The 8644-nt window shown below is 36.2% G+C and overlaps 1 pseudogene; it reads right to left on the minus strand.

Annotated features, from left to right (window-relative positions):
• Nucleotides 1–214: 214 nt before the first annotated feature.
• Nucleotides 215–1221, minus strand: LOC114539539 (annotated as a pseudogene).
• Nucleotides 1222–8644: the final 7423 nt, after the last annotated feature.

The raw sequence follows: 8644 nt of genomic DNA on the forward strand, positions 1-8644 counted from the left end.
ACTGAAAAAAATCCAAAATTCATTGAATTATTTGTTTGCAATTTAAAAACAAGAAAATTGCTGTGACGTCATTCCGTGCGTCTGTCCTCTTATAGATCATGGCTCTCGACCAATGAAAATTGCTTGAATTCTTTACGTTATTATATAAATACGTACACACATATACGAACACACACAAAAACATACATATATACAGAAACTAAACATTTCCAGATTAAGTATAAAGTTTAGAACGAATAGAGTCCGATTGAGTGTTCAAAGATGGTGATAGTTCCTTAATATGCAACATCTCGAAAAGAAGGCAGCCATACTTTCCTTGGCATTTCCGAAGAATTGAAAAGCAACTCTCAAGTCTCGACGTATCTTCACCATGACATTCGCTTACATGTTTCCCGATTACCGACCGCTTGTGTTCGTCAATGCGTTAATGTAGGTGTCGACCAGTATAGCCAACATAATCTGCATCGCACAGATCACATTTATATCTATATACAACGCGCTGTTGATTTACAATTGGTGGTTTTACTTCACGGACTTTTAACTCATCCTTAAGCTTTCTACTCTTAAAAATGGGCTTTAATATTCTACCGATCATCGAACCAAGGCTTGCAAGTTGTCTTCGTACAATATCAGATGACTTTTGATCTTTAAACGGCAGGGCTACACGAATTATATCCTCTTTTACATGTTCTGTCCGAGCAGAACTATTGATTTCTGTATATTTCTTCGTTTCAACTCTGCGATCATTGAGTCAATAAGTCTGAGGGGATATCGTAGATTGAGGAAGACGTTCTTTAAACGATCACATTCTTCAACGAAATGTTTCCAGGATGATGACAAACGGAATGCACGATTCAGCATGGTAACTATCAGAGATTTTTTATATCTGTGATCGACATGGCTTTGGTGGTGGAGGAGAAGGCCAGTATTAGTTGGTTTTATGTAGACTTTAGTTTCGATTTTGGTACCTGTTCTTATTGCCTCCATACCCAGGAAGGGCAGCTTTCCGTCAACTTCACATTCCATTGTGAAATTCAACGCTGAATGGCAGTTGTTCAAGGTGTTGAGAAATTCTTCTGCGGATGCTAAACTTTCTTGGGTGGTAATTGTGTCATCGACAAACCGGTTGTAAAAGGGGGGCATACGATGGTTATCCACAAGCTTTTGTTCAATGGAACACATGAAGCTGTTTGCCATCAAGGGGCCAAGTGGTGATCCCATAGCAACGCCGTCTACTTGTTGGTACAGTCTACCATCAAACTGAAAAAGTTGATTCTTCACGGCCAAGTTCAACAAGTGATTGAGTTCCGATCTTTCAAGCTGAAGGTGATATGTCTTGTTGAGCCATTCATTATGGAATGCTTTGTTGACCAGGATTTCTATGGTCTCATCTACAAAGCACTTCTCATCAATTTAAATTAAATCTAATTTATGTAATTAATATAATTTATTTTTCAAGCTCGCGTGTGGGTTTAAAGAGTCGACTTGTAGCAAGTCTACATGATCTTAAGCATGCTCGCGCAATATATACTAACGTGACATGAACCGTTTAAAATCAACGCAATTTAAATGTAATTATCATAACTTGAAAATGATGCACGTTTTAGCATCGAAACGTCGTTCAATAAAGATAATATCGCTATCATTTGTGTCAAAATTGTATTCAAAGAGATTTTTGATAAAAATGCTCTATTTTTGTACTAAATATCATACGCCAGATTACATATTTTTCCTTAAATGTGGGAATTTGCAAAAACACTCGGTCGGGCGGAAATCTCCTTCGGGCGTCTTTCGGGCTGTATGTTTTGATATGTGTATCCTAGGAAACCAAATGCCCCGGAAATCGATTTTACCGGTAAAAATCATTCAGACGATGTATTTTAGTTGATTTTCAGCCAAACGTGTGGCTGTTCTTCGCAAATTTTAACGATGCGGTCGCATGTAATTTTGGGATTATGTTCAATCCGGACGGGGATAGTTATGAATTGCAAAAACAAATACATCAGATGAAATATGATACTTTAAGCTTTCAAATGAAACCTTCTGAGTATTCATAGGGTAAATACTTGCTAAGATAACCTTGCGTAAACAGGACGTACGGAAAATGGTAGAAACCTCGAGTCCGTAAAAGAGTTAAAAAAAAATTGATGTCGCGATGACTCACACAAGCTTTATTTAGATATTTTAAATATTCCAGCTAATATAACGCTGCGGTTACAAGGATCTTTAAGTAAAAATGGAACAGGACGTGTTGAAGTGTTCTTCAACGGACAATGGGGAACAATCTGTGATTATGGATGGGATTTTAAAGATGCTAGAGTTGTGTGTCGTCAACTTGGTTATCAAGATGCTGTTAGAGCTCTTCAGGGAGGTCAGGTTCCTCATGGTTCTGGACGCATATGGTTATGCGGGGTTGGATGCAAAGGAATGGAGCAGAATTTGATAAGTTGTCCTCATGGTGGTTGGGGAGAAAATTATTTCAGTCATGTCCGAGACGCTGGAGTAGAATGTGTTTCAAAAGGTAAAGATGGAAAAAATAAACATGTTAAGGTGGCTCTATGAGCAAATATCTACTAGCGTCCGTTAACTCGGACTTTTTCTGTGCAATTGTCTGTGTTACTTTTCATCAGGATTGTGAACTTTAATGCCGTTAATCACGTACCCAAAGTAAGGGTCAAGGACTTTGATTTCTATCGCCGGTAATCAAACATTTTGTATGAAGTTGGGTGTGTGTTAGCTACAATTTCTGCTGGCTCAAAGGAAAGAATAAATTATCTAATTTTTGCGAAAATTGAAAATTTGCTAATTCGTTTTATTAGGAATATAATACCAATTTTTAATATTTTTTTTTGCTCTCACGGATGTCGTAAACTCACCTTTGGCGTCTCATCTTTTGTTAACAGAAGAATACTAATGGAAAAATTCATGTCGCGTAGTGAGTTTCGTTACCACGAATCTGCTCTCAGGTTTCGCTGCGATTTTATGTGTTATTTTCTTTTTTTTATAGACACAAATCAGTGAATTAGTCACTGCATGACATTCAAATAAGGGTTCTTATAAATCAGGGAATTCGCAACTAGTTACTCGTTCACAAAATCGCGTAAAAATCGCAGCAAAAATCGCAAATGCATGCATGTGAACGGGTCTTTAAACGCCTTAACATAAACCCCGAAATACATGCGTGCAGAGTATACGAGTGTCAAGCTTAAACTTTAATTGTGTTCAACGGTGTAGGTGTAATGGAACTTAATCGAATTTTTGGCTTGGAGATATGCGCATTAAAAAACAATAGAAAGCTGCGGCCCAAAGAAACGAAACTTGACAGAAATTTTCGAGGGATCAGTTGTATCAAGCTCGTTTAGCTTAAACGATGGATAACTTCAAAAAAGAAAGCAAGTCTGCCGTTTTATTCAACAAAGAACTAAATGTTTTTCAGTTTAATACAAAGATACTGTTTACAACTACATACTCATTACATAATATTCAAGTTGACTCATTCAAGAGAGATGTAAGAGTGCATGTTATTTAATTTTGACTTATCCACCGTTTAAGCTAGACCACCTAAACGGGCTTAATAAAACCGGCCCCTGGTGCTCTTAGAAAGGAAAAATACAGTTATTATACCCCGCATGGTAACCCCGCATGGTAACCCCGCATGGTAACCCCGCATGGTAACCCCGCATGGTAACCCCGCATGGTAACCCCGCATGGTAACCCCGCATGGTAACCCCGCATGGTAACCCCGCAAGCTTTTTTGGTAACCCCGCATGGTCTATTATGTATATACAGTCAGTTCAACGCCTTAGGTAAACCCCGAAATAGCTAGAAGCTTGCAAAGTATGCAATATATTACAAGTGTCAAACTTTAATTGTGCTCAACAGTGTAGGTTTAATGGAACTGGGATTGATTTTTTCACTTGGAGATATGCATAAAAAACGATAGAAACCCAATGGCTTCTTTTCGTGATATTAGTTTAAATTTACTATTAAATTATTTAAAGATGAAGATAATATCGGTCCAGTAGAACACGCTGCAATAGCAATGGCATAATAATATTGCAAAACGAGCAGTGATACGGTATTTAAAGGCGCCATCTTGAAAAAATAGCCTGCAGTACAGGAGTTACGAAGATGGGGTGAATCTCGGAATTCGTATCGGCCGTATTTAGACTTTTGGAAAATCTTGATCTTCGTTCAGGTCTCATGTAAACGGAGCCTTACATGTTTTACAGCTCACCCATTGAGGACAAAAACTTTCCTGAAGCCCTGTTGTGCGCGACCCATTTTTGAAATGATGTCTAAAAACATATATACACTCCATTAGCAAAAGTATCGTTTCCCAGGATCGTGTCTGGGGAGGGGGGGGGGGTCTCTAAGACTATATAACAACCTACCCATACCAAAAGAATTCTCTAACAATACGTGTGAATAATATCAGAAGACATTTACTCTGTGCTAACTTCTTAATAGAGATCACACTCATCACAAAAAAAAAAAATTAATCAGCTAATTTTAAGAATTTTTTATCACTGCACATATAATCAAAATAGTGTAATGGAGGGGAATATTAAAAAATTAAGATTGGGTAATTGTAGGGGGTCTGCAGGATCTCTCACAAAGAATTCTTTGTATTTTTGAGTCCCTCTGCGTTGATTTCCCGCATTTTGGGCGACAGTTACTGATTAACCCATCTCAGAAGAGTGAGGTCTGTTGAGAAAATACCATTTATCACAGCACATTTCTCATTTTATCACTAAACATTTCTCAATTTGTCACTGAACATTTCTCAATTTGTAACTGAACATTGTACTTTTATCACTGCACAAATTGATTATCACTGCACACTAAAATTAGGTAATGCGAGACATCTTTATTGCAGTATGCACATGTCCTGGGACCCAAATAGTGAAAGCAGAAGTACGAACGGGTGAGACAAAGGTTTTGGTGAGTTGGTCGAAACCTGTTCCCTCTTGTCAGACCACAGCAAGCCCAGATAATCCCCAAAATACCACTGGATGGTTCTGTGTTGGTGAACACACTCTGATGTACAAGTATACGCGCAATGCCAGTTTATATAGTACTGATATACTATGTCATGTGGAAATTCATGTTACAGGTAAATGCTTATTACATTGTCTTGGAATCTGGGAAATGTGTTAGCTTCACGGTTGAAAGAAAACCAAAATAGAATCTAAGTTTGATTTATTTAATCACTTCCACATTTCCAGGATATCATTCCAGGAAGTCTTCAGCAAATCAACCTCGATGCACTTTATATCATCATTATATATTGTTATCTTTCAGGAAAGGATTGTGGTCGAACGGATTATAATCAAATGACTCATGTTTGCTGTTGTGGTGAAGTTCACAGGAAGAAATCTGACTTCAAATGCTGTGTCACAGAATACTACAATCCTTATAACAAGAAATGTTGCCGTGGAGAGATCGTTGTCACCTTTGGAGAACTTTGCCCTTAAAATCAATTTAACCTTGCCTTTGTGTAATGTATGTTGTAGTGTCGCATTAGACTAGCTTGTGATAGGCAGAAATTGCAGCGCAACTCACAGATCTTTTCTCGCCCACATATGATAATTTTCTTTATGATAGCTTTTAGTACTTTTTAGTTGGATTGAAGTGACTGTCGCTTCTTCGTCAGGTATAAGGTTATTTTGTCTTAATGATTTCATATAATTTAATTTACTTGCGTATCTCTGTCTTTGTATGGGATATTGGGCTCTTGCAATGTTCACGAATCGTAGTCCGCTAATTTGGGTGGCATGTTAGTATTTTATAGAGGCAATTACTGGTGACTGTTAACCGTATTTTAATTTGGCACTTGCAAGAGCTCACGTCATAATTTAAACGCACTTTGGCCAGGTTTTCCCATGTAATCATCAACCAGTCCTGGACCTGACCTGGAGCACGATTTTTGTAATGTAAATGGTTTTACCTAGTCTTTTTATGTGGTTTAATCTATTCTCAACTTAATAGTATGATCAATACTAGTATTACAACTTTACCACATCTAGGCCTCTAGTGTAAACGTGGCTATTTTCACATGTCCAGGGCCTGGCTCAGTAAAGTTCGTAGTGTTAACAAGGTTTGAGTGAAAGTTCACTTTTACATAATAACCAGTTGTTGTGTAAACATAATTGAATTAGACAATGATAATTGACCAACGCCATCTGGTGTTTTAAATACGATTTATAAAATATGCTTTGTACGAACATCGATAATATCCTTTGTAGGAACATTACAATCGTCTTATAAGTTCGGGTATTTGAAAAGAGGACCCTTTGGAAATTTAAATTGTGATCTTTGCTTAGCTGTGTATGCTAATTTGCCTCATATTGCAAGTTTATGTATTGGCTTGCAAATTTGCACTAATCAGCGTCGCATTGTAACTCTTGATTTTAAGGTTAAGTCACCACTGCAGTTAGTTTAAGTTTTCGTTTGAAAGATGTATAATACCTTTAAATATAAATACATGTGTATTTAAAAAGTTTAATTGCATTCATATTTAAGCCTATAGTCCTGATATGTCAGAGACTGTTGGTGATGTAGCTATTGTTCGTGGCCGGAGACAAAGAAATTCATTTAAGATAGTGAGTTTTGTTCCAGTTTAATTAAAACCTCTAGGAAGCCTTGGGATTTAAAAATTGAAAAAAAATCCTATGTAACAGCTGCAATTTCGCGAAGTTAAGCTTGGAGTCCATATTGTGGAAGGCACTTTTGTTAAGAGATTTTCTATATACCTATTCACTATTTTTACTAAATCCCGTGATGCTGTGCGCGCATTCCTTGGGGTACTAAATCCCGCCAAAATCAAAACGTTGCTAGTTCAATTATTTTAGTACCCCAAGGAATGCGCGCGCACAGCGTCATTGTTGTAAAACAGTGATAATTTTTGTGCGAAAGTAATTGGTGTTTTATGTTTATAACTTACCGGACTTTTACTGTTGCACCAATCTTAATAAAAGTGTCGGTTCACCTTCTGAAAAAGATATTTACTTAAAAAACTAAGAACGGTTGACTAAAAAAGTCATGTTTTATTCATTAATATATATTTCGTGAGATATCATATTTTAAAAAATTTATTGTTTTTACCATAGCAATAATAATGGCACATTCCGCTTTCTTTGATATGCATGTATGTCCTTGGTTATGCACGATGTTACAAGCAGGGTAAATTGATGATTTTATTGAGCGCTTCTCGAACCTTGTGGATGATGTTAAATACTTATACATCGATCATTTCCTAAATTCACTCATATGCTTACTACACAGGACCATCCACTTGTAATAAAAAGATCTGCGCACATTTATAATTTTTATCTGGTTGTGACGTCATTTAATTAGATCTAATTATAAGACTAGATAACGGACACCTCGTTAATTCTAGCCAGCTATTGGCTAGCTTAAGACACGTGCTAAAATACAAAATAAAACAAGAGACAACTGATCAAGTTCGTTAAAATTATCTGTGACGTCATTCCGTGCGTCTGTCCTTTTAAGATCATATGGCTCTTGACCAATGAAATTGCTTGAATTCTTGCTGTTGTTATATAACACAAAATAAAACATTGAAGTTCTTATTTAATGTTTTATTTGTAGTTTTTACTTTCTCTGTGAAAATTCTTCATTTATTATTTTGCAGGGGAGGGGAGGCTAGGCCTCAAATTAATTTCTGGGAGGAGTAGCTTCCAAAGGCGCCAGGTTTCACCACTGTTTGCCATGCATACTGAGTTTTTTTTTACTTTTCTTCTTTTTAACGTTTTTTTCATTGCTTTTCAATCTACGTTATGGTTGGTAGTTGGGAAGCCTGAATATTATGAACATTAGCTTATTTTGGTAAATAATTCTAAACCGAATAATGATACTGTACTCAGTTATTTGACTGTTATAGTTTATTTCATAAATATTAATGTTTGAATGAATTATTATTACACGAAGTAGTTCGGTCTCACATTTGAGCCCGCATTGACTTTAAATATATCTATGATAATGTATGTTTCGACCGCTATTTTCTTATCATTATATCTAATCTTTTTATTCAAATATGGTTAAAACAAAACGTTAAAAAAACACACACACACAAAGAATATTTGTTTAAATAAGTGCTAAATTTTTAATCGAAACTTCAAATATGAACACCATAAGGGATGTATTTACCCTGTGTTTGTTCTCGTTTTCTTCAGGCTTCATAAATTAATTGAAAACAAGCTAATACACCTCAATTATTAAATAAAAGAGAGCTATGTCAGAATATGGAAGTTGTGTTTGCTTGTAAAATATTAAGTGTCATGTGTCATGGTTAGAAAACCAGATCCCTTCGTGTTACGTGTTAGGATAAAGACATATTGAAATCACTCATTGTTAAAATTTGAATGCCGTGTTCACGAATTTTAGCCCGTGGGGATTTAATGCAACTTATAAAATGCTAAACACGAAAAATTTGAAATTGTGAATATGATTAAATTTGAATGAGCCTTTTTATTTCTTCGAGAGAAAATGGTACAGCTGACCGCGGAACAACGAGTGTTTATTGTGATACTATCCCAACATACAGCAGTGCTTAGGCATTCAAACTCGGGTTTATCATGTGTTTTGACAAAAAACAAGACTTGCAAGCATGAATACGGTT

The sequence above is a fragment of the Dendronephthya gigantea genome, unplaced genomic scaffold (genome assembly GCF_004324835.1).
Source record: "Dendronephthya gigantea isolate DGI-Jeju-01 unplaced genomic scaffold, DenGig_1.0 000205F, whole genome shotgun sequence".
NCBI classification, from domain to species: domain Eukaryota; kingdom Metazoa; phylum Cnidaria; class Anthozoa; order Malacalcyonacea; family Nephtheidae; genus Dendronephthya; species Dendronephthya gigantea.